Genomic DNA, 27,522 nt, shown 5'->3' with positions numbered 1-27,522 from the left:
TGTAGATGTGTGGTATTATTTCTCGGGGCTCTATTATGTTCCATTGGTCTATATCTCTGTTTTGGTACCAGTACCATGCTGTTTTGGTTACTGTAGCTTTATACTACAGTTTGAAGTCAGGTAGCGTGATGCCTCCAGCTTTGTTCTTTTGGTTTAGGATTGACTTCACAATGCAGGTCTTTTTTGGTTCCATATGAACTTTAAAGTAGTTTTTTCCAGTTCTGTGAAGAAAGTCATTGGTAGCTTGATGGGGATGGCATTGAATCTATAAATTACCTTGGGTAGTATGGCCGTTTTCACAATATTGATTCTTCCTATCCATGAGCATGGAATGTTCTTCCATTTGTTTGTGTCCTCTTTTATTTTGTTGAACAATGGTTTGTAGTTCTCCTTGAAGAGGTCCTTCACATCCCTTGTAAGTTGGATTCCTAGGTATTTTATTCTCTTTGAAGCAATTGTGAATGGGAGTTCATTCATGATTTGGCTCTCTATTTGTCTGTTATTGGCGTATAGGAATGCTTGTGATTTTTGCACATTGATTTTGTATCCTGAGACTTTGCTGAAGTTGCTTATCAGCTTAAGGAGATTTTGAGCTGAGACAATGGGGTTTTCTAAATATACAGTCATGTTATCTACAAACAGGGACAATTTGACTTCCTCTTTTCTTAATTGATTACCCTTAGTTTCTTTCTCTTGCCTAATTGCCCTGGCCAGAACTTCCAACACTATGTTGAATAGGAGTGGTGAGCGAGGGCATCCCTGTCTTGTACCAGTTTTCAAAGGGAAAGCTTCCAGTTTTTGCCCATTCAGTATAATATTGGCTGTGGGTTTGGCATAAATAACTCTTATTATTTTGAGATATGTTCCATCAATACCTAGTTTATTGAGAGTTTTCAGCATGAAGGGCTGTTGAATTTTGTGGAAGGCCTTTTCCACATCTATTGAGATAATCATGTGGTTTTTGTCTTTGGTTCTTTTTATATGATGGATTACATTTATTGATTTGCATATGTTGAACTGGCCTTGCATCCCAGGGATGAAGCCAACTTGATCGTCGTGGATAAGCTTTTTGATGTGCTGCTGGATTCAGTTTGCCAGTCTTTTATTGAGGATTTTTGCATCAAAGTTCATCAGGGATATTGGTCTAAAATTCTCTTTTTGTTGTGTCTCTGCCATGCTTTGGTATCAGGATGATGTTGGTCTCATAAAATGAATTAGGGAGGATTCCTTCTTTTTTCTATTGATTGGAATAGTTTCAGAAAGAATGGTACCAACTCCACTTTGTACCTCTGGTAGAATTCAGCTGTGACTCCATCTTGTCCTGGACTTTTTTTGGTTGGTAGGCTATTCATCATTGCCTCAATTTCGGAGCCTGTCATTGGTCTATTCAGGGATTCAACTTCTTCCTGGTTTAGTCTTGGAAAGGTGTATGTGTCCAGGAATTTATCCATTTCTTCTAGATTTTCTAGTTTGTTTGCATAGAACTGTTTATAATATATTCTTTGATGGTAGTTTGTATTTCTGTGGGATAGGGATATCCCCTTTATCATTTTTTTATTGCGTCTATTTGATTCTTCTCTCTTTTCTTCTTTATTAGTCTTGGTAGTGGTCTATCAATTTTGTTGATCTTTTCAAAACAACATCTCCTGGATTCATTGATTTTTTGAAGGGTTTTTTGTGTCTCTATCTCCTTCAGTTCTGCCCTGATCTTAGTTATTTTTTGCCTTCTGCTAGCTTTTGAATGTGTTTACTCCTGTTTCTCTTGTTCTTTTAATTTTGATGTTAGGGTGCCAATTTTAGATCTTTCCTGCTTTCTGTTGTGGTCATTTAGTGCTATAAATTTCCCTCTACACACTGCTTTAATTGTGTCCCAGAGATTCTGGTATGTTGTGTCTTTGTCCTCTCTGGTTTCAAAGAACATCTTTATTTCTGCCTTCATTTCATTATGTACCCAGTAGTCATTCAGGAGCAGGTTGTTCATTTTCCATGCAGTTGAGAGGTTTTGAGTGAGTTTCTTAATCCTGAGTTCTAATTTGATTGCACTGTGGTCTGAGAGACAGTTTGTTATAATTTCTGTTCTTTTACAATTGCTTAGGAGTGCTTTACTTCCAACTATGTGGTCAGTTTTGCAATAAGTATGATGTGGTGCTGAGAAGAATGTATATTCTATTGATTTGGGGTAGAGTGTTCTGTAGATGTCTATTAGGTCTGCTTGGTGCAGAGCTGAGTTCAATTCCTGGATATCCTTGTTAACTTTCTATCTCGTCGATCTGTCTAATGTTGACAGTGGGGTGTTAAAATCTCCCATTATTATTGTGTGGGAGTCTAAGTCTCTTTGTAGGTCTTTAAGGACTTGCTTTATGAATCTGGGTGCTCCTGTATGGGGCGCATGTATATTTAGGATAGTTAGCTCTTCTTGTTGAATTGATCTCTTTACAATTATGTAATGACCTTCTTTGTCTCTTTTGTTCTTTGTTGGTTTAAAGTCTTTTTTATCAGAGACTAGGATTGCAACCGCTGCTTTGTGTTTTGCTTTCCATTTGCTTGGTAGATCGTCCTCCATCCCTTTTTTTTTGAGCCTATGTGTGTCTCTGCACTTGAGATGGGTCTCCTGAATACAGCACACTGATGGGTCTTGACTTTTTATCCAATTTGCCAGTCTGTGTCTTTTAGTTGGAGCATTTAGCCCATTTACATTTAAAGTTAATATTGTTATGTGTGAATTTGATCCTGTCATTATGATGTTAGCTGGTTATTTTGCATGTTAGTTGATGCAATTTCTTTCTAGCATTGATGGTCTTTACAATTTGGCATGTTTTTGCAGTGGCTGGTACTGTTTTTTCCTTTCCATGTTTAGTGCTTCCTTCAGGAGATTTTGTAAGGCAGACCTGGTGGTGACAAAAATCTCTCAACATTTGCTTGTCTGTAAAGGATTTTCTTTCTCCTTCACTTATGAAGTTTAGTTTGGCTGGATATGAAATTCTGGGTTGAAAATTCTTTTCTTTAAGAATGTTGAATATTGGCCCCCACTCTTCTGGCTTGTAGGGTTTCTGCTGAGAGATCCACTGTTAGTCTGATGGACTTCCCTTTGTGGGTAACCCGACCTTTCTCTCTGGCTGCCCTTAACATTTTTTCCTTCATTTCAACTTTGGTGAATCTGACAATTCTGTGTCTTGGAGTTGCTCTTCTCAAGGAGTATCTTTGTGGTGTTCTCTGTATTTCCTGAATTTGAATGTTGGCCTGCCTTGCTAGGTTGGGGAAGTTCTCCTGGATATTATCCTGAAGAGTTTTTTCCAACTTGGTTCCATTCTCCCCGTCACTTTCAGGTACACCAATCAGACATAGATTTGGTCTTTTCACATAGTCCCATATTTCTTGGAGGCTTTGTTCATTTATTTTTACACTTTTTTCTCTAAACTTCTCTTCTTGCTTCTCATTTCATTCATTTGATCTTCGATCACTGATACCCTTTCTTCCACTTGATCAAGTCGGCTACTGAAGCTTGTGCATGTGTCACATAGTTCTCATGCCATGGTTTTCAGCTCCATCATGTCATTTAAGGTCTTCTCTACACTGTTTATTCTAGTTAGTCATTCGTCTAATCTTTTTTCAAGGTTTTTGGCTTCTTTGTGATGGGTTCAAACATCCTCCTTTAGCTTGGAGAAGTTTGTTATCACCAATTGTCTGAAGCTTTCTTCTCTCAACTCATCAAAGTTATTCTCCATCCAAATTTATTCCGTTGCTGGTGGGAAGCTGCGTTTCTTTGGATGAGAGGAGGCACTCTGATTTTTAGAATTTTCAGCTTTTCTGTTCTGGTTTCTCGCCATCTTTGTGGTTTCATCTACCTTTGGTCTTTGATGATGGTGACGTACAGATGGGGTTTTGGTGTGGATGTCCTTTCTGTTTGTCAGTTTTCTTTCCAAAAGGCAGGACCCTCAGCTGCAGGTCTGTTGGAGTTTGCTGGAAGTCTGCTCCAGATCCTGTTTGCCTGGGTATCACCTGCAGAGGCTGCACAACAGCAAATATTGCAGAACGGTAAATGTTGCTGTCTGATCCTTCTTCTGGAAGCTTCGTCTCAGAGGGGTACCTGGCTGTATGAGGTGTCAGTCGGCCCCTACTGGGAAGTGTCTCCCAGTTAGGTCACTTGGGGATCAGGGACCCACTTGAGGAGGCAGTCTCAGATCTCAAACTCTGTGCTGGGAGAACCACTACTCTCTTCAAAACTGTCATACAGGAACGTTTAGTCTGCAGAAGTTTCTGCTGCCTTTGTTCAGCTATGCCCCACCCCCAGAGGTGGAATCTACAGAGGCAGGCAGGCCTCCTTGAGCTGTGGTGTGCTCCACCCAGTTCAAGTTTCCCAGCTGCTTTGTTTACCTACTCAAGCCTCCGCAATGGTGGACACCCCTCCCCCAGCCTTGCTGCCACCTTGCAGTTTGATCTCAGACTGCTGTGCTAGCAGTGAGCAAGGCTCTGTGGGTGTGGGACCCTCCAAGCCAGGCACGGGATATAATCTCCTGGTGTGCTGTTTGCTAAGACCATTGGAAAAGTGCAGTATTAGGGTGGGAGTGTCCCGATTTTCCAGGTATCGTCTGTCACAACTTCCCTTTGCTAGGAAAGGGAATTCCCCGACCCTTTGTGCTTCCCAGGTGAGGTGATGTCCCGCCCTGCTCCGTGGGCTACACACATGGTCTGACAAGCCCCAGTGAGATGAACCTGAATCCTCAGTTGGAAATGCAGAAATCACCCATCTTCTGCACTCAAGCTGGAAGCTGCAGACTGGAGCTGTTCCTATTCGGCCATCTTGGAACCTCCTCTTATTCACTCTTTGGAAGCATTTTTTGTACCCATTAACTATCCCCACTTCCCTTCCCCCACTGCCTTCCCAGCCTCTGTAACCATTATTCTACTTTCTGTCTCCATGAGTTCGATTGCTTTAATTATTAGCGCCCCCAAATAAGTGAGAACATGTGAGAACATCTTTCTGTGCCTGGCTTATTTCACTTAACATAAGGACTTCCCTTTCCATCCATGTGATTGCAGATGACAGAGTTTTATTCTTTTTTATGGCTGGATAGTGTCTACTTGATAAATTTGTTTCTCATGGGAGTATGGGTTACAAGTTTTGAAACTAATTAATTTGGATGTTAAGGTTGAACAAAATAAATGAATAAATAAATAATTGTAAATGATCAAAGCTAGGTTTCTCAGAGTGGGAGAATGAAGTTATGAAAATGAAAGTCAGGAGGGTTAGATGGAATCCCGTGATGCTCTTGCCTTGCTAGTGTTTTCTGTGTTTTGGCTGCTCCTTGGACTTTCAGCCATCCCTACAGGGCTGAGCCACACACAGTGACTCTCCCCTCATTTGTTTCTCCTTCAGTGGTAGGCTGCTCTTGTTTGTGACTGGATTCTGAGTTCATGGTGGACATTCTCTATTGTCTTGAATAAGCCTCAGTCTTAGTCATTTAGACCCAGTGCCTGGCTCTTGAGAGTGGGGCTCTCTGGGCACGTTATATTTATTTTACTACTTCTGTTGCTTTCCTGCTGTACCTATACCTGTACTGTCCATTTCCAGAGAACTACACCAACCAGTGTCTTACTTATATTTGGACCTCCAGTGTCTGTGATAATGCCTGGTACATAATAGAGCTTTGGTAAATTTCTATTGTATGTAATTGAACAAAGTCAATTTGAGTGAAATGTTTAGGAAAATGAAGTGTTGACATGCTTGTATTTCACAAGATAATTAAAAATGAGTTAACAAGGAAAATTCTGGTTTGAGAATCATTTTCTCTACCTCTATATAACTATTCAAAATGACAGTATTCTCCATAATAGATTCTCTTTATTTGCCCCACTGCTCTTCGTAGGGGTGAGATAACTGAAATGTGCTGAGGAATTTCCATGTGGCAAGTGTCATGCTGGTCATTTAAACCCACATCCTCATTTAAATCTTGATGATGCTTAAAATCTCCACTGAGAAAATGGGGGACTTAGTAACTTTTCAGATAACTCAGAACTAGTACATAAAAGAGGCAGACTAAGAGCCTAGGCCTGAAGACATGCAAATATCAAAACCACCTTGTCAAACAGTGTGCTTCTCATAAAAAGATTACTTCTTAACTTGGAGATGAGAACTTTTCATGCTGTGAAAACTGGCGTGGACAGTGGGTGAGGACAGAAGACTTCTAGGCTACAAATCTCCAAGGGGTGAGGAAACAATCATGGGATGGCCAATCGGAGTGGGACCCATTAAGTTACTTGTGAAGTGAAGAAAACATATCAATCAAATTTTAAAAAGTATACTGGTTTCAAGCTCTTGTCTTTCCAGAGCTCCCGACAACGTCCTTCTGCTTTGCCTTGTGCTCTGCTGCCACCTGCTGGTCATCCTAGAGAAGGCAGAAGGAAGCTTTGGGCACAGGGTCAGTGCTCTGGGATCTTTGCCAGCATAGCCCTGTGGAGTGACTACAGTGCCATCTGCAACTGTCTTCAAGGAGCTTGTGTTGACATTCTTGGCTTATCTCTATTCTTTCATCGTCTTAACAGTTTTGAGTAGAAGACCTGTGCCCTAAGGTCTGAAGTTCCAGCCTTCAAACAGGATGTGGGCAGAGGCCTCCCCTTGCTTCTGTAATACTAAAGTAGATGGATGGCTCGTAGGGAGGGCTCAGCAGTCCTTGACGGGGAAATAGTAGGCATTTTTCAAATGAGAGCTCTTCCCTCTTCCCCGCCTTCACCAGAGGCCCCTTCGGAGATGCTTGGCTCCTGCAGTCCCTGAGGTTGGAGCACATTGAGAAGCTAAAATAGTACCAAGCATTGGGTCTTCTCACTTGCAAGAGAGAGCCCCCTAATGTGGGAGTAGATATAAAATCATAAAGTCTGCAGACGCAGCAGGCAGGCGGCGGCTGACCTCATTATGCTGGCTTTAAATAAGTGTTGCTGAGGTCAGCAGAGCACCCAGACACCAAATTATGCAGTATGATTGGAAACTATTCATTAATGACTTTAGAAGTCTACCATTATTTTTCACCATAAATCTTGGAAAAAACATGAGAAATAATGTACGTGTGCATGTAGTTACACATATACAAAGAATGTAAAGAATATAAAATTTGTGTTGAAAGACTAAATACCAACGGTAGTTTTCTGAAGGTGATGAGTGCTTTTCCTTATCTGCATTTTATAGTTTTTTTTTTAAAACGGTGAATATTTATTACTTAGTATCTTTTAACTTAAAAAAAGAAACAGTGTCGCTTAATCAGAGACTCTGGTTGTGTAAACCTGGGACTTTTGGTTCTAAGTAGAATGGACCAGGATCTCCAAGGCAGGAGATGGGAAACAGGAAAGAAAGGTTAGCTCTGTTTTATTCTTGCAGCTCACTCACCCCAGCAGTTTGAAGATAGAGGACAGAGCTATTTGGCTTCTCTGATGTCATCACTTGCTTGGCTGGGATGACTTGGCTGGTGCTGGAGTCCAGAGATCTGGCACTGGCTTTTGTCCTTATTCATCCTCAATCCTGCTTCACCCTTCATCTCTGGCCACTACTTCTGTCCCAGTCCTCCCCTATCGTGGTAATTGTCTTGTCCTCATTCCAATCTTTCTTTCTACCACCACACAAAATTTTCACAAGTAAGTGGCTAGAAACCGACATTGTTTGTTCAGTATTAAGTCAAGGGAGAGAAGGAGGAGTAACACATAGGTGTTTTTTTTTTTTTTTTTTTTTTTTTTTTTTTTATTGTTTTGTTTTTTTGTCACGGAAAGATTTGTGCACGTTGACATTTAAAACTTATTAACCGGCCGGGAGTGGTGGCTCACTCCTGTAATCCTAGCTCTTTGGGACGCTGAGGTGGGCAGATCACTTGAGGCCAGGAGTTTGAGGCCAGCCTGGCTATAATGGTAAAACTTCTTCTGTAGTAAAAATACAAAAATTAACCAGGCATAGTGGCACACACCTATAATCCCAGCTACTTAGGAGGCTGAGGCAGGAGAATTGTTTCAACCCAGGAGGCAAAGGTTGCAGTGAGCCAAGCTCGCACAACCGCACTCCAGCCTGGGTGACAGAGTGAGACTCTATCTCAAAAAAAAAAAAAAAAAAAAAAGAAAAGAAAAGAAAAAAAAAAAAGACTTACTAACCAATAGCTTAACTTGGGCTGAGAGGGACTAAAACTCAGGTCTCCACCTGGGTGAAATACCAGATGAGCAAAATCATGCTCAAGTTCTCACTCCCAATAAGCTTTTTTCTTCCCCTCTTCCCCTTTTTGAAAGAGGGCCAATATCCTTCCAGAATCCTAAGCATAAAATGTGAGAGTTGCTGTGGAGTCTTCTCCCCATCTCAGCAATTGCCAAGTTCTGAAGCTTCTATCTCAGGCCCTCCCTTCTCCCCTCCTTCCCTCTATGGGTTCCCTGTTTTATCCCCATTACCTCTTCTCTGCTCATAGCATGAGCCTCCTGAGGTTTCACACCCCCAGTCTGCCCTCATCCAGTCCATCTGACCTAGAGATGCTGCATTCATCATTCATGTGAGGGCCAGTTTGACTGCCTTTCTAAAAACATTTGCAAGTTCCCCGGTATTGACCAAATAATACTCAAATTCTAAAAGTAGGTGTATAAACCTTCTGCAGTCTAATCCCAGGTCATCATTGACTATTCCCTATGGGATAACATTGTCAACAGCCAAACTTGATGGTTCCAGGCACTGTAATTGACACTGAGGCCATAGACATGAGAATGGGTTGCAGTGCTTGTACTCCAGTGGCCCCACCTCCTGTTGGAGACACAGTCAGCAATGGTGTAAGTGCTCTAGAGGGATGACCAAGGCTCTCTAGAAGTCTAGGACAGAGAGTATCAGAGGCTTCTTTAGGCTAAGGCAGAGATGGAATAGGAATTAATCAGATACCTTGAGGGTAGAAATGGAGGCTAAGAGACTGGTAGACATTTTAGGAAGAGGCAACCATGCAGATGCATGAAATTGCGAGAAAACATGGCAGGTGCTACTTCACATAGTTTAGGCTGCATGTGAGGAAGCAGTGGAAGAAGATGCAGGGGGCATAAGAACAATAGCACAAACATTAATTTCTTCAGCACTTTTCATGGGTTTTCCTGTTTACTTCTCAGGAAACATTGTAATATGGGTATGGCTTGTTCTGCTACAATGTATGTTTCTGTAACAACAGTTAGCTCATACTTGATTGGAAAATAAGGGAATGATTTCAGTATAATGAAGTAGGGTTGGTTCAGATACAGTCTACCTGCCCCATCCCCCAAGGCTAGGGGAATTAGAAAAGCAGGAGTAAAATCAGAAAATTCAGCAGGAAATAAGAAAGCCCTCAGCTCAACTGTGGCTTAGACTTGTGACCCTTACTGCTCTATTTTAAGAAAATTAAAAATGAGAGTGTGCCATGGGGCTCCCTCTCTAGAGAACCCAGCTTTACACAAGCTCCTGGCTCTCGGCAGGTCCACATCCTCCTCTGTCTACATTCACTGCAGCCCCTCTGGTTCAGAGCTCCACTTCTATCTGCATTTTCTTAGTGCCTACAGGATACCACCTCCTCCCTATAACTCTGAACTTTTTTGATAGCCCCTGAAGCAGCCTTCAACTGTGTTGAGCAACCTTCAACTGTGCTGAGCAACCTGCCTGGATCGGCCTAGTTAGCCCCAGAGATTCCAGCTATTGTTTTTCCTTTCTGGTTGCAAAGTTTCACAGCTTTTGAGAGATATGCCCAATTTCATTTTGTCCCTTTAGTCCGTTATTTTTAGTGGGATTTTGTAGAACGTGAGATTATTCAGGATTGAGTATGTTGTGCAATAGAAAACATGTACTATTGAATTCTTGTTTTATAGGAGAGGAAACAGCAGCTTAGATGCATGGAACTTGCTCATGTTTTTATGTCTGGTGGATGGTAATGCTGAATTTCATGGCTCAAGCTACTTCATTTTATGGGGCAGATTGGATAGGGTCTTACATGTTGGCACCTAAAAATCTGTTATTTCTCAGCAACCGGGCCCGGGACTTTGCAAATTGCTTTTCCCAAACTCCTTTGGCAGCTGCCTTCCTTAGGTTTTGCCAATGAGAGGCACTAGAAAGTGACTGAGAAGTGAGAGAAGGTGGAAAGGAATTCTTGTTTTTCTATTCCTGTCCTTGTTTCTCTAGAGCCACAGACAGTTGGCTCCAGCCTCTCCATGTCCCTAAGTTGCCAGCAGCAGCTGGGTCGCCCTTCTTTGGCAGTCAGCAAACAGGCCATGCTATTGTCCTTCACCAGATGGGCCTTAAAATCCCTTCTAATTCAAGCCCTGGCTGGATTCTTCTTCCTCAGTGGTCTGAGTACCAGCTTTCCAGAGCTTCCTTCAAGAAGTCTGAGTTCCAGGCCCCCAGAACTTCTCCCCAGCTCTTCATTCTGGAAACACCATCTCTCCCCTTTGGATTCCTCACTCCTAGGAGTTGCAGTTGCTTCCTGCAGTTCTTGTTCTCTAGGCCGTTGCAGTGGGCCCTCTTGTTCTTCCAGCCTTCCAGCACTTGCGTGACCCATTCCTTGCACCAAATGCCTTCTCTTTAACAAACGTAATGCGTTCTGTCTCCCTGAGTGGACTCTGACCCTGATATCATGCTCATGAATATTGCTCAATAAGGAAATGTGAAGAGGCGGAGCAAGATGGCCGAATAGGAACAGCTCCAGTCGCCAACTCCCGGCGCGAGCGACACAGAAGACTGGTGATTTCTGCATTTTCAACTGAGGCAAACAGGGTCTGGAGTGGACCTCAAGCAATCTCCAACAGACCTACAGCTGAGGGTCCTGACTATTAGAAGGAAAACTATCAAACAGGAAGAACACCTATCCCAAAACCCCATCAGTACATCACCATCATCAAAGACCAGAGGCAGATAAAACCACAAAGATGGGGAAGAAGCAGGGCAGAAAAGCTGGAAATTCAAAAAATAAGAGCGCATCTCCCCCTGCAAAGGAGCGCAGCCCATCGCCAGCAATGGATCGAAGCTGGTCAAGAATGACTTTGATGAGATGAGAGAAGAAGGCTTCAGTCCATCAAACTTCTCAGAGCTAAAGGAGGAATTACGTACCCAGTGCAAAGAAACTAAAAATCTTGAAAAAAGAGTGGAAGAATTGACAGCTAGACTAATTAATGCAGAGAAGGTCATAAAGGAAATGACAGAGATGAAAACCATGACACGAGAAATACGTGACAAATGCACAAGCTTCAGTAACCGACTGGATCAACTGGAAGAAAGAGTATCAGCGATTGAGGATCAAATGAATGAAATGAAGTGAGAAGAGAAACCAAAAGATAAAAGAAGAAAAAGAAATGAACAAAGCCTGCAAGAAGTATAGGATTATGTAAAAAGACCAAATCTACGTCTGATTGGGGTACCTGAAAGTGAGGGGGAAAATGGAACCAAGTTGGAAAACACTCTTCAGGATATCATCCAGGAGAACTTCCCCAACCTAGTAGGGCAGGCCAACATTCAAATTCAGGAAATACAGAGAATGCCACAAAGATACTCCTCCAGAAGAGCAACTCCAAGACACATAATTGCCAGATTCACCAAAGTTGAACTGAAGGAAAAAATCTTAAGGGCAGCCAGAGAGAAAGGTTGAGTTACCCACAAAGGGAAGCCCATCAGACTAACAGCAGACCTCTCAGCAGAAACTCTACAAGCCAGAGGAGAGTGGGGGCCAATATTCAACATTCTTAAAGAAAAGAATTTTAAACCCAGAATTTCATATCCAGCCAAACTAAGTTTCATCAGTGAAGGAGAAATAAAATCCTTTACAGATAAGCAAATGCTTAGAGATTTTGTCACCACCAGGCCTGCCTTACAAGAGATCCTGAAGGAAGCCCTAAACATGGAATGGAACAACCGGTACCAGTCATTGCAAAAACATGCCAAAATGTAAAGACCATCGAGGCTAGGAAGAAACTGCATCAACTAACGAGCAAAATAACCAGTTAATATCATAATGGCAGGATCAAGTTCACACATAACAATATTAACCTTAAATGTTAATGGACTAAATGCTCCAATTAAAAGACACAGACTGGCAAACTGGATAAAGAGTCAAGACCCATCAGTTTGCTGTATTCAGGAGACCCATCTCACATGCAGAGACACACATAGGCTCAAAATAAAGGGATGGAGGAAGATCTACCAAGCAAATGGAGAACAAAAAAAAAAGCAGAGGTTGCAATCGTAGTCTCTGATAAAACAGACTTTAAACCATCAAAGATCAAAAGAGACAAAGAAGGCCATTACATAATGGTAAAGGGATCAATTCAACAAGAAGAGCTAACTATCCTAAATATATATGCACCCAATACAGGAGCACCCAGATTCATAAAGCAAGTCCTTAGAGACTTACAAAGAGACTTAGACTCCCATACAACAATAATGGGAGACTTCAGCACTCCACTGTCAACATTAGACAGATCAACGAGACAGAAAGTTAACAAGGATATCCAGGAATTGAACTCATCTCTGCACCAAGAGGACCTAATAGACATCTATAGAACTCTCCACCCCAAATCAACAGAATATACATTCTTCTCAGCACCACATCGCACTTATTCCAAAATTGACCACATAATTGGAAGTAAAGCACTCCTCAGCAAATGTAAAAGAACAGAAATTATAACAAACTGTCTCTCAGACCACAGTGCAATCAAACTAGAACTCAGGATTAAGAAACTCAATCAAAACCGCTCAACTACATGGAAAATGAACAACCTGCTCCTGAATGACTACTGGGTACATAACGAAATGAAAGCGGAAATAAAGATGTTCTTTGAAACCAATGAGAACAAAGATACAACATACCAGAATCTCTGGGACACATTTAAAGCAGTGTGTAGAGGGAAATTTATAGCACTAAATGCCCACAAGAGAAAGCTGGAAAGATCTAAAATTGACACTCTAACATCACAATTAAAAGAACTAGAGAAGCAAGAGCAAACACATTCAAAAGCTAGCAGAAGGCAAGAAATAACTAAGATCAGAGCCGAACTGAAGGAGATAGAGACACAAAAAACCCTCCAAAAAATCAATGAATCCAGGAGTTGGTTTTTTGAAAAGATCAACAAAATTGACAGACCGCTAGCAAGACTAATAAGGAAGAAAAGAGAGAAGAATCAAATAGACACAATAAAAAATGATAAAGGGGATATCACCACCGACCCCACAGAAATACAAACTACCATCACAGAATACTATAAAACCTCTACGCAAATCAACTAGAAAATCTAGAAGAAATGGATAATTTCCTGGACACTTACACTCTTCCAAGACTAAACCAGGAAGAAGTTGAATCCCTGAATAGACCAATAGCAGGCTCTGAAATTGAGGCAATAATTAATAGCCTACCAACCAAAAAAAGTCCAGGACCAGATGGATTCACAGCTGAATTCTACCAGAGGTACAAAGAGGAGCTGGTACCATTCCTTCTGAAACTATTCCAATCAATAGAAAAAGAGGGAATCCTCCCTAACTCATTTTATGAGGCCAACATCATCCTGATACCAAAGCCTGGCAGAGACACAACAAAAAAAGAAGATTTTAGACCAATATCGCGGGTGAACATCGATGTAAAAATCCTCAATAAAATACTGGCAAACCGGATTCAGCAGCACATCAAAAAGCTTATTCACCATGATCAAGTGGGTTTCATCCCTGGGATGCAAGGCTGGTTCAACATTCGCAAATCAATAAACGTAATCCAGCATATAGACAGAACCAAAGACAAGAACCACATGATTATCTCAATAGATGCAGAAAAGGCTTTTGACAAAATTCAACAGCCCTTCATGCTAAAAACGCTCAATAAATTCGGTATTGATGGAACATACCTCAAAATAATAAGAGCTATTTATGACAAACCCACAGCTAATATCATACTGAATGGGCAAAAACTGGAAAAATTCCCTTTGAAAACTGGCACAAGACAGGGATGCCCTCTCTCACCACTCCTATTCAACATAGTGTTGGAAGTTCTGCCTAGGGCAATCAGGCAAGAGAAAGAAATCAAGGGTATCCAGTTAGGAAAAGAAGAAGTCAAATTGTCCCTGTTTGCAGATGACATGATTGTATATTTAGAAAACCCCATTGTCTCAGCCCAAAATCTCCTTAAGCTGATAAGCAACTTCAGCAAAGTCTCAGGATACAAAATTAATGTGCAAAAATCACAAGCATTCTTATACACCAGTAACAGACAAACAGAGAGCCAAATCATGAATGAACTTCCATTGACAATTGCTTCAAAGAGAATAAAATACCTAGGAATCCAACTTACAAGGGATGTAAAGGACGTCTTCAAGGAGAACTACAAACCACTGCTCAGTGAAATAAAAGAGGACACTAACAAATGGAAGAACATACCATGCTCATGGATAGGAAGAATCAATATTGTGAAAATGGCCATACTGCCCAAGGTTATTTATAGATTCAATGCCATCCCCATCAATCTACCAATGAGTTTCTTCACAGAATTGGAAAAAACTGCTTTAAAGTTCATATGGAACCAAAAAAGAGCCCGCATTGCCAAGACAATCCTAATTCATAAGAACAAAGCTGGAGGCATCACGCTACCTGACTTCAAACTATACTACAAGGCTACAGTAACCAAAACAGCATGGTACTTGTACCAAAACAGAGATATAGACCAATGGAACAGAACAGAGTCCTCAGAAATGATACCACACATCTACAGCCATCTGATCTTTGACAAAACTGAGAGAAACAAGAAATGGGGAAAGGATTCCCTATTTAATAAATGGTGCTGGGAAAATTGGCTAGCCATAAGTAGAAAGCTGAAACTGGATCCTTTCCTTACTCCTTATAGGAAAATTAATTCAAGATGGATTAGAGACTTAAATGTTAGACCTAATACCATAAAAACCCTAGAAGAAAACCTAGGTAGTACCATTCAGGACATAGGCATGGGCAAGGACTTCATGTCTAAAACACCAAAAGCAACGGCAGCAAAAGCCAAAATTGACAAATGGGATATGATTAAACTAAAGAGCTTCTGCACAGCAAAAGAAACTACCATCAGAGTGAACAGGCAACCTACAGAATGGGAGAAAATTTTTGTAACCTACTCATCTGACAAAGGGCTAATATCCAGAACCTACAAAGAACTCAAACAAATTTACAAGAAAAAAACAAACAACCCCATCAAAAAGTGGGGAAAGGATATGAACAGACATTTCTCAAAAGAAGACATTCATACAGCCAACAGACACATGAAAAAATGCTCATCATCACTGGCCATCAGAGAAATGCAAATCAAAACCACAATGAAATACCATCTCACACCAGTTAGAATGGCAATCATTAAAAAGTCAGGAAACAACAGGTGCTGGAGAGGATGTGGAGAAATAGGAACAGTTTTACACTGTTGGTGGGATTGTAAACTAGTTCAACCATTATGGAAAACAGTATGGCGATTCCTCAAGGATCTAGATCTAGATGTACCATTTGACCCAGCCATCCCACTGCTGGGTATATACCGAAAGGATAATAAATCATGCTGCTATAAAGACACATGCACACGTATGTTTATTGCGGCACTATTCACAATAGCAAAGACTTGGAATCAACCCAAATGTCCATCTGTGACAGACTGGATTAAGAAAATGTGGCACATATACACCATGGAATATTATGCAGCCACAAAAAAGGATGAGTTTGCATCCTTTGTAGGGACATGGATGCAGCTGGAAACCATCATTCTTAGCAAACTATCACAAGAACAGAAAACCAAACACCGCATGTTCTCACTCATAGGTGGGAACTGAACAATGAGATCACTTGGGCTCGGGAAGGGGAACATCACACATCGGGGCCTATCATGGGGAGGGGGGAGGGGAGAGGGATTGCATTGGGAGTTATACCTGATATAAATGACGAATTGATGGGTGCTGACGAGTTGATGGGTGCAGCACACCAACATGGCACAAGTATACATATGTAACAAACCTGCACGTTATACACATGTAACCTAGAACTTAAAGTATAATAAAAAAAAAAAAAGAAAGAAAAAAAAATAAGGAAATGTGAGTCTTTGAAGGCATATTTAAACTGAAAAGTGGCTCCTTGCTGCAGTTTTTATTTCTTCATTTGGCAGCATTTGACTCTGTTGACAACGTTTTCTTCCTTTAAATCTTACGTCATCTTGGTTTCTCTGAAGTAAGACTCTCGTGGTCTCCCTACCTCTCTGGCTATTCTTTCTTAGCCTCCCATGGAGACTCATCTGCTTTTATTCTGGTGTTTCCTAGGGCCAGATACATACCCTTTTATTTCTCCAATCTACACAATTTCCCTGGAAGAGCTCCTCCATTTCCACAGCTTTAGGTGTTACCTGTTTTCCGATGATGCACAGATTTATGTCTCAGCCAGACAGTTCTCCTCAGTCCCAGGCCCATTCATCCAGCTGCCCTCTGGACATCTCCATGGGAGTGCTCCCTATGTTGCATTAGAGGTCCTGGACTGTGATGGAGGGAGACCCGGTTTTAATCCAGATCTGCATCAAACTCAAGGCGTCCCAGAAAGTTGATAATCATCTGTTTTTCCCACCAACCTTTCCCTCCCTCTGTGTTCCTAGTGTAAGTGGCTAACTCTAGCATTCATCCTTGTCCAAGCTGAAAAGCTGGGTGTCCGTTTTGACTCCTCCTTCTCCCTCATGTCTCATATACAAATAAGTCCACTAGGTTAAATCTCTTCACTTATTTCTGTCATTACTGTCACAGCTCTAGCTTGGTCCACTATAACTTCTAACAACTTCCTCACAGGCATCTTACCTTCCAGTGATGCTGTTCTCAACATCAGCTCCACACAGCAGTTAGAGTATTTTCCCCCAAATAAAAATCTAATCAAAGTATCTCCTCTACTTAAGACTGTTCAGTTCTGATTCTCCTCTTGGAATAAAATACAAACTCTATAGCATGGCTTATCATACCTTTGTGATCTTGTAGTGGGATGCTTCTAGCTGAGGGCTCTTTATTTTATGCAAGAAAAGATGCCATTTAAAGGCTTCCAGTCCTAATATCTCCAGGGGGGTATAGATGGAAGGCACCGTTAGGAACAGATATTGCTCTGGGAGGGGTCACTTTTCTCTCTTAATTATGTAAATGTCAGTCAAGATTGTACCCATTGCCTTGAAGGAAGGCGTAATAGGGATTTTTTGAAACTCAGCCATGGCTGCCTCTTGGAAATCACATGACTTATCTCCAGAGAAGAAGTCAATAGAAGTCTGAGTTTCTTGGGAACAGAGGGAACATATTTTCCCTCTTCCTTTTCGAGTTTTGAGGTCATTAGAATCTTTTCAATGAATTGACAGTCTTAGCTGATATATCCCCTGGCAGGAAAATTCCCCAGGAAAGAAAGGTGAGTTTGCATGTAGAGAGATTATACTGACACAAAGGTATAACTGGGTTCCCATCCACAGTATTAATATCTACCTGAGGGGCTCTCAACTAGCAGGCGGATGAAAAGATTCATCCTGTAGATGTCAAGTCAGCTTCAATCCTTAGCCTTGTCAGCGCTTGAGCAATAGGCCCATGAACATCTGGGCCATGGCAGGAATAGATATTCTTGAGGCCAACAGCATGGAATTTTTCTCTCCAGGGCTGACCTATTTCCAATTCTGAGGGAGACCAGCCACAGGACTGGCTATATAGTTTGAGAGGCCCTGTGCAAAATGAAAAGGCATGTGTGTGTGTGGTGGGTTTGATACACACACACGCACCCACACACACCCACTCACCTACCCCTTTTCATTTTGCACAGGGTCTCTCAAACTATATAGCCAGTCCTTCAAATTCTGTTTACAGAATTTACCAACCTGGACCAGTTAGCCGGCGGGTGGAGTGTTCACGTTGGGCACTTCTTAATGTGGAGCGATGAGTAATTTGTCTTCACAGGAGTTCATACCCACTGCAAGAATGGTGTGACTTTGCTGTCTGCAGTATCTGTGCCAGCAACATATTCTGACAGTTTATGAAACTCATAACCTGCTGTATGATATCTAATACGTTTTTTTAAACTAGGATACCACAGTGCTGAAAAGGAAGTGCAACAATGGGCACATGACCACAAGATTCATTGATTATACTATTTACTCTAGTACTCAGAAGTGGGTGCCCAGATAGCACTGGAATGAGTTTGGGAAGGCTGGACTAAAGCAATAGCACTGGGATAGCACCATCTGGGGGTGTCTAGCATATGGTAAATAGATCAGTGGCTAATATATGATGGTGTGCTCTCAATATCTAGAATATATGGATCCAGGAAACAAGAGATGGAAGTAAGTGTCACCTCTTTACTTTCAGTGACTCAGCTGGGGAATTTACACTTGCCATACTGGGCTGCTTAAGGTGGTCCTCACAACTTTAAGTTCTGCTAGGTGGAGGTCCTCTTTCTCTTAGGAGTGAGAATGCTTCTTCCAGGACATGCCTGTACACAGTGTTATAAGTTGGAAGCCATGACTGCCACCTGGCCACTTGGGGCTCCTCATTTGCATACCCCATCAAGCACAAAAAGAAGCGGCTGAGCTTGTTGATATATTGAACCCTAATTCCTATGAGGTGCTGGTATTGCTGCTACACAATGGGGGGATGAAGGAATTTGTTTGGAACTCGGAGAAGCAATGGAGTTTATTCAAGCCTCTAGATCAAGCTGGCAAACTTGTTCTTGAAGGACCATATAGTAAATATTGTCAGCATTAGAGGCCCTATGGTTTCTGTCACAACTATTTAACTGCTGTAGAAGCCTGAAAGCAACCATAGACAACACGTAAAGAAATGAGTGTGGCTGTGTTCCAAAGAAATGTTATGTGCAAAAAACAGGTAGCTGGCACCCTGGATGCAGTTTGCTGACCTCTGCTCTGGATTTCACCCTAGGTACCAAGAATTACAAAACATAGAAGACGATACATGCCACCACAATGATGCAACCAGCCAAATCCAGAATGTGAGAAATTCTACAAGACAAATGATTTGTTTTCTTCAGCAGATAAATGACATGAAAACAAAGAAACGGGGAGAACTCCTATATTGTAAGAGAGACTTAAGAATCATATTGATAAAATTCAATATGTGGACCTTCGATTATAAAAAGATTACCAGGGAAAATCAACCATAGGCTGGAAATTACATGATGTTAGGAAATTGAAAAAAATTTTTGTTGGGTGTAATAACAGTGTTAGGTTGTGATAAAGTCAAAGGCCCCGTCTGTCAGCCATACATAGTGGGGTACTTATAGTGAAATAATTATGTTTCTGAGATTTGCTTTAATATAGTCTAGTAAAATAAAAAACAATTTTTGTGTGTATGTTGATGGGGGGAGGTAAGTACTGATGAAATAAAAATAATGGCAAAATGCTGACAGTTGAAACTGGTTGTTGTGCACCTGAGATTTCATTATATTATTTTCTCTGCTTTTGTGTTTGACAAATTCTATAATACACGGATTAAACAATAGCAAAACCAATTTTAATTAAATGAAAATGTTGAAGATATTGGCATGCCATTTTCTGCCACTTTGCTCACTTATGACTTAGGTACTCACCAAATGAAAAACATGTAGAATGCTTAATTCCATAATTACACAACTTTCTCAATTGTCCCTGCTTAGTTCAGGGTCTAATCTAAACCTTTGAAAGTAAATAATTTGGTTAAGTTGATTTTGCATGAGAAATTCTTTAGTATTTTATTTATTTGTTTATTTATTTATTTTTATTATTTATTTATTTATTTATTTATTTATTTATTTTAAGATGAAGTCTTGCACTATTGCCTGGGCTGGAGTGCAATGGCGTAATCTCGGCTCACTGAAGCCTCTGTCTCCTGGGTTCAAGCAATTCTCCTGCCTCGGCCTCCCAAGTAGCTGGGATTACAAGTACCTGACACCATGCCCTGCTAATTTTTTGTATTTTTAGTAGAGATGGGGTTTCACTATGTTGGGCAGGCTGGTCTCGAACTCCTGAACTTATGATCCACCCGCTTCGGCCTCCCAAAATGTTGGGATTACAGGCATGAGCCACTGTGCCTGGCCTATTTTTTATTTTTTTGAGATAGGATCTTGCTCTGTCACTCAGGCTGGAGTGCAGTGGCACAATTGTGGCTCCCTGTAGCCTTGACTTCCTGGGCTCAGGTGATTCTCCCACCTCAGTCTCCTGAGTAGCTGGGACTACAGACATGGCTAATTTTTTGTATTTTTAGTAGAGACAGGGTTTCACCATGTTGCACAGGTAGGTCTGGAACTCCTGGCTCAAGTGATCTGCCACTTTGGCCTCTCGAATCTTTTCATTGAGCTAAAATATGTCTGTTGAATATGTATAAGAGTACATGAGAAGACTACCCCTGTTTCCTAATTCTTTCAGTGAAAAATTTAGGCAAAGAAAATGTTCATTCATTTTTTTTCTTCCATTTGAACATGAGGCACATACATTCCATGACACATATACCCCATACTCAGTTGTAAAACAATGGTTTATAACTCTCAGAAACAGGTGTTTTACAATTTCCTACATTAACCTGAGGGCCTGGTACAAAGGCGTTTGAGCTTACAACCTCTGTGACACTAGCATTGATATATAGAAAGTATCTGCCACTGCCCGCTTTGCATGCACTCTAAAGTTCTGTCTCCTGTTGCAGTATTTTATTTTTAGATTAGGGAGAGTCTTCATCTGTAGTGCCCTTCCACCATCAGTTTAGTAAATTTTATTGGCTCCTAAGCTTTCAACACCTGTGGTGATGAATTACTTGCCTTTGATCCCCATATGGTGGTTTTTTAGAGCACAAAACGTCAAAAGGTGGCTCACGCCTGTACACCCAGAACTTTGGGAAGTTGAGGTGGGTGGATGACCTGAGTTTGGGAGTTCGAGACCAGCCTGGCCAACATGGTGAAACCCCGTCTCTTGGAAGTCTGTTTTGGACTTCCATTTCCTTCTTAAGGATGTAGCCTAGGTTCAGAGGGAAATCGAGGTCCTGGGAACAAGAAGGATAGTTTGTTTTAAGGTCAAAGCGCAAGCAACACAGCCCTTCAGCCTGCGGAGGCAACCCAGAGAAGAATTCTCCCTACACTGTCAAGAGTAGCATCAGGAAGCAAGTGTCCTCCTCACACATCCTAATCTGAACATTACTGTCTCCCTCCCCTAAATGCCACCACACACACTCATAGACAGTCCATTCAGCTCTGGGTTTCAAATGCAAATGATTTGTCTTGGCCAAGATTGATCTGAAGTTCTACACAGGACTCTAGCCAGAAGTCTTGAAGCTAGGATCTGAAACCAGCCCCCAAATCATATTCTAATTTCATTTATCATCCTAGTGAATGGCCGGCTGGTGGTATCATGAAGAAAGAAAAGAGTAAAGCAACAATCTGAAAACAACCTGTACCTTGCAATGTCTCATTTAACAAACAGATAGTAACTGAACACCTATTCTGTGCCCTGTTGCTTTTGTCACCTGGCCTTTCTCAAAGCATCAAACCTCTTCTCCCTTGGGCCTTTGTTTTTTAAACCAAGTATTTGTTTTAATATGTCAGTCTAGGCTTTTTGATTATCCCAAGAAACAATGGGAAAAATGAAAATCCCCTGAAATATCTCCTAGAATAAGCTTGTGTGGAGTTCCTTTTTTTTTCTGTTTTGTTTTGTTTTTTGAGATGGAGTCTAGCTCTGTTACCCAGGCTGGAGTGCAGTGGTGCAATCTCTGCTCACTGCAACCTCCGTCTCCCAGGTTTAAATGATTCTCGTGCCTCAGCCTCCCAAGTAGCTGGGACTACAGGCGCACACCACTATGCCTGGATAATTTTTGTATTATTAGTAAAGATGGGGTTTTGCCATGTTGGTCAGGCTGGTCTCGAACTCCTGGCCTCAAGTAATCCTGCGGTCTCCACCTCCCAAAGTGCTGGGATTACAGGTGTGAGCCACCGCGCCTGGCTGAGCTTGTGTGGAATTCTCATCTGGGGTGTTCCTGTTTTTTGGAGGCAGTAGAAGCAGGCTGGGCTTTGGCAACCAGCAGAATGAGGTCAGAATGCCCGCTCTGCTAGTTATTTGCAGCATGATTACTAAATCACTTAATCTCTTTGAGTTTCAGTTACACCTTTGGTAACATGGTGATAGTTATAATAATAATTACCTAGAGAGCTATTGGGGGATTAAATGCTATATGTATGCAAATGGATAGTCCACAGTAAAAGCCTAACACATATTAGAACCTCCTCATCCGACCAACCTCCAGTATGGTCTTCACTGAATATTCACCTTGTGCTGCAAAAGTGCTTTTTACTAAGAAAAAAAAAATTGATTTAGCTTTAAGATCTACCTAATAGCAAAAATGGAAATCCATTTTCATACACACTCCCAATGAAAGTGAAAAGTGAGCAGGAATAAGGCAGACAGTACTGTAGTCACTAATGGGAATGGACTGGGGGTGACGTAAATCCATTTACCAAATAGGAGGAATACTTCCTTATGAAATAAATATATTACCAGAAATGCAACAAAACTGAGTAAGTATCTGAGAACAGAGCCATTTCGTTCTCCTTGCCTCCTGGTAGAGCACCAAGCAAAAACCCATGATAATCTTAATCTTCCAGAACTCATGCTTTTGTCTTATCTTTTCCTCTGGACATGAGATTAATTGCTGTGCCCCACCATTAATTAACTGCATGTTATATATGCACTCTGTTATGTATGCACTCAGTTCTCACCCATAAAATTTCTTTCTTTTTTTTTTTTTTTTTTTTTTTTTTTTTTTGCGATGCAGTCTCGCTCTGTTGCTAGGCTGGAGTGCAGTGGCAGGATCTTGGCTCACTGCAAGCTCCGCCTCCCGGCTTCAAGCGATTCTCCTGCCTCAGCCTCCTGAGTAGCTGGGATTACAGGCACGCACCACCATGCCCAGCTAATTTTTGTATTTTCAGTAGAGACGGGTTTTCACCATGTTAGCCAGGATGGTCTCGATCTCTTGACCTTGTGATTTGCCTGCCTCGGCCTCCCAAAGTGCTAGGATTGCAGGTGCGAGCCATCATGCCTGGCCTAAAATTTCTTACTCTTGGAGAGTTGCACATTCTTTAGCAAGTGCTTGCATTACCAAATGGGACAATCAAAACATTCTCTATTTATACATGATCTTTCTGAAGGGTGTCTTGACAGTTCGTATATATCAAAACCCTAAAATGGGCATACTCCTTAACCCAGCAATTCCAACTCTAAGATATTATTCAAAGAAAATTTTTAATATGTACTAAAAATGTATGAAGTAGTATGCTATTTATAAATTGAAATACCCTTAAGTTTTAAAGATATTTTGGAATGCTATGAAGCTATTAAAATTGTGTTGTAGAAGAATAATGAAATGGACAAATGTTCATAATTAATTTATAGCCAGAAAAACAAATAGGTTATAAGGCATTTTAAAAATGAACTCATTGCTCTAAAATCTAGGCTTTACAAAGAGTCTACAAGAAAACCATCAAATTATTCAGTTATTATCTCTAAATAAAGGAATTAAAGGAAAGTATTTATTCTATACCTTTGTGCTTTTCATGTTTTAGCAGTTTTCTGGTTATTGTTATTGTTCATATTAGCAGCCAGTGAATGACGTGTTCTTTCTCTTTAGGGTCTTTGGGATGCTGGTCCCGCTACCTGAAATATCATTTCCCCCTCTTTGTTGAAGATAGCTATCTGGTCATTCTTCAAAACTCAGTTTATCACTGATTCCCAGAATTCTTTACTACTCCCAGGCTTTCTTGCGTTTAAAACATCTTGCATTTAAAACACACAAACACACACTCATTGAACAATTATCACAGGCTAAGTACTGTTCTCGGCTTTTTTGTGTGTTTTTACTCATTTACTTTTCACAATAGACAGATGGTGCAGAGAATAATATCATCTCCATTTTATAGGTAATGTAACTGAGGCTCACAGATCAAGAAACCTTCCCAAGATCATACAGCTAGTAAATGGCTGGGTGAGAACATTATTAACCCAGGCAGCCTGACTCCAGAACCTATGCTGTAAACTTCTCTGGTAACCTGCATGCTACTAACCTTTTTTTTTTTTTTTTTGAGAAGGAATCTCACTCTGTCACCAGGCTGGAGTGCAGTGGTGTGATCTCAGTTCACTGCAACCTCTGCCTCCTGGGTTCAAGCGATTCTCCTTCCTCAGCCTCCCGAGTAGCTGGGACCATAAGTGCACGCCACCATGCCCAGCTAATTTTTGTATTTTTAGTGGAGACAGGGTTTAACCATTTTGGCCAGGATGGTCTCGATTTCTCGACCTTGTGATCCGCCTACCTTGGCCTCCCAAAGTGCTGGTATTACAGGTGTGAGCCACTGCACCCTGCCTCTACTAACCTATTTTAATATCTGCTTTGCTTCTGTGCACATTAACATCTTTTGTACCTGGATCTTCTTGAATACAACAGGGCTAAATTTCCAGCAGCAAACATCTTGAGACAGCAATATTTGTGGAATACAAAAAAAAAATCATCAACAAGGCTTACTACTGCTATTAAATACTGAATAAGTGTTTTATTATCATAGAGAAGTGGTAGGAGAAGGAGGAGAAGAAAGAGAAAGAAAAAATCTAAGAGATGAAAGAAAGACAAATAAGAAGGATAACAGAAAGAACAGAGAATGGTTATAGAGGAAAAAAGATCCGAGGCTTTGGGGACATTCAACTGATAGCCTCCTTACCTGTATTTTTCAGAAATCCTAATTCTATAATTTTTCATTTTTTTAAAGGCAGTTGGTTGGGTGTAGTTGCTCACATCTGTATGCCTAGCACTTCGGGAGGCCAAGGTGAGAGGATTGGTCGAGCTTAGGAGTTCGAGATGAGCCTTGGCACAAAGCAAAACCCGCCTCTCTACAAAATAATATAAAACAAATAAATTAGCTCGGTATGGCAACATGCACCTGTAGTCCCAGTCACTCAGGAGGCTGAGGTGAGATGATCACTTGAGCCCAGGAGCTCAAGGCTGCAGTGAGCTGTGATCACACCACTGCACTCCAGCCTGGGCAACTGAGTGAGATCCTGTCTCAAGAAATGAAAAATAAAAAATAAAAAAAAGCAGCAAACTTTTTCCAAGTGAAATTTAGTGCTGAAGACCAGCAAATAAAACAGATGACACTGTTTTGGGACCAGAGTTTGCTGTACTCACCTGGGGAATTCCTAGCCTGCCCCAGCCCCAAGGCAGCCCTGAGACATCTCTGAAGAGCTATTAGGATTCTGAGAACAGCTTGAAAACCACTGTCTTAAAATTTTCTCTGAGTAAAGGTCACAAGTGTGCCTTTGTGAGTAGAACCCTTATCTCCTATAGGATCAAGGTTAAAATCTATGATCTGTTTCTGAGACTCCATTGAAAACATACTAAATCCAAAGTTGATCACTAAAATAAAGTTAAAGAAAGTGAAACTATAAATTATGAAATGCTTATATAATTTCCTTATATATAAATGTTCCTTTTGGTAGATTTTTTTTTTTCTACATGGATTTTATTGGTTAAAGTGTTTATTTAACTTTGGACGTCAGATGGCTTCTTTTCTTGCTAAACATTTCTACACCAAGTATAGGCAGTACCATTATTCCAATGATTTTCAAACTGCTTGCAAAATTAGTTTTATTTATTCTGAAATGTTCTGTGGTTACTTTGATATACATGAACTCCTCTAAAAGCTTTTGAATGGAGTAAAAGTTGACGGAGGGAGTTTTCTAAGGTAACTTTATTCTCTTCAATGATTCCTTGCTCAAAACACAGAGGAGGTCTGACTTCACCCAGCCAGTCAACAATGTCACTCTTCTCATGAATGCATCAGCATCCAAGACAGAATTGCTCAAAGTTATTAGCAGTTATATATAAAATGTTATTCATTGCTACAGTGTTTTATTTATGAGAAAGAGAACAATAGCAAAGTTTTGCAGGTCAAACCAGTATGCTAGTACAGGTTTTAGTCTATGTATTAGTTCATTGCTACCTTTGGGTGATGGAAGTAATAATATTGTTTGCAGCCATTGCAGACACGAGTGGATGTTGTGACTAATGTTTACAGAGGATATGGAAGGAGATATTTATATAATACAGGTTGTGTTGCAGGTGTCTTCTCTACCAGTTTACACATCTGGGACAGAGAATGTGTGACGTATACAGAACTTCTAGGATAGGTGGCTGGCTTACAGGGACTTTGTGTTACCCAACTAGAATGGGCTCTCCAAGTATCCATTTTACATCCATGTATCCTTCCAATAAGTCATCACATTTGCAAATATACCAACGTTTTGTATCTTTGATTCTTTAATTGTTTAACAACCCAGAAAAATAGCTACCTTTTCTGTATTAAAAATGGTCTATGCTGGGTGTGGTGGTACACGCTTGTAGTCTCAGCTGCTCTGGAGGCTGAGGTGGGAGGATCACTTCAGCATAGGATTTTGAGACCAGCCTGAGCAACATAGAGAGATCCTATCTCCAAAAAAAAATTTCCAGATGTTCTAAATGCAGTCATCTTGTCATTAATTTGATGTGCATTACCTCATTTTATCCTCATGACAACCCTATGAGGTAGGTACCATTTATTTCCATTTATAAAAGTGGCTCAGGGTCTTTGACCTGCCCACTGATACACAGCTAGTTAAAAGCATGATCAGAATTGAAGCCAGTATTTATCTGACTCTAAAACCATGTCCTTGACTGCTCTGTTAAGTGGAGCCTTGCAGTGTCTTCCAATTAGAACTGTATCTTTATTCATTTTAATTATTCTTTCACAGTCTAGCTCATAGCAGGCATTTCAGAAATGATTTTTTAAATGAATGAATGAGTAAAAAATGGTTATTGGAGTTGTGAATACCAAAATAATATACCAATTACTTCTTAAAGTCATCTAAGCTCTGTTTAACTCTCTCCATCTCTACTGTCAGCACTAGCCAGAGCCACCATCCATTTTGCCTGGAATCCTTCAGAAACTACTTAACGATTCTCTGAATCCTTGGCTGCCTGTAATCTATTTTCACTAAAGCAACAAGAGAGAGCTTGCTAGAATGCAAAACATTTCCTCTTTCCCCTCAAAAAACAATCTTCTACGGTTTTCCACTGCTTCTAGGATTGAGTCGCAGGTCCTTAACATAGGACACAAAATCCTTTAACCTCATCTCATACCATGTCCACACAGCCCTTAGTGGTCCAGCCACTCCATCCTGCCTACAGTTCTCACTGTGCTGCTTCCCACCACAGGACATTTGCCTGTGCTGCGTTCTCTGTTGGAAATGTACGCTCCTCTTCCCTCCACCCTCCACCTCTAGTAACTCCTCTTCATCCTGTACATCTCCCCTCAGTCCAGATAAAATTCTTCTAAAATTTTCCTTTATGGCACTTTGAACTTCTCCTTGTTAGCACTAAACATTGTTACAATATGCACTCATTTGACCTATGTTCTGTCTCTCCCATGCAAGCTCCTTGGGGCATGAGCTATCGCTATTTTCCTCTCTTTTGTGAAGGCCATCCGTGTCTGTCCTGTAGTGGTCACTC

This window comes from Rhinopithecus roxellana, chromosome 12 (genome assembly GCF_007565055.1).
Source record: "Rhinopithecus roxellana isolate Shanxi Qingling chromosome 12, ASM756505v1, whole genome shotgun sequence".
Taxonomy (NCBI): Eukaryota; Metazoa; Chordata; class Mammalia; order Primates; family Cercopithecidae; genus Rhinopithecus; species Rhinopithecus roxellana.
This window is presented reverse-complemented; position numbering follows the sequence as displayed.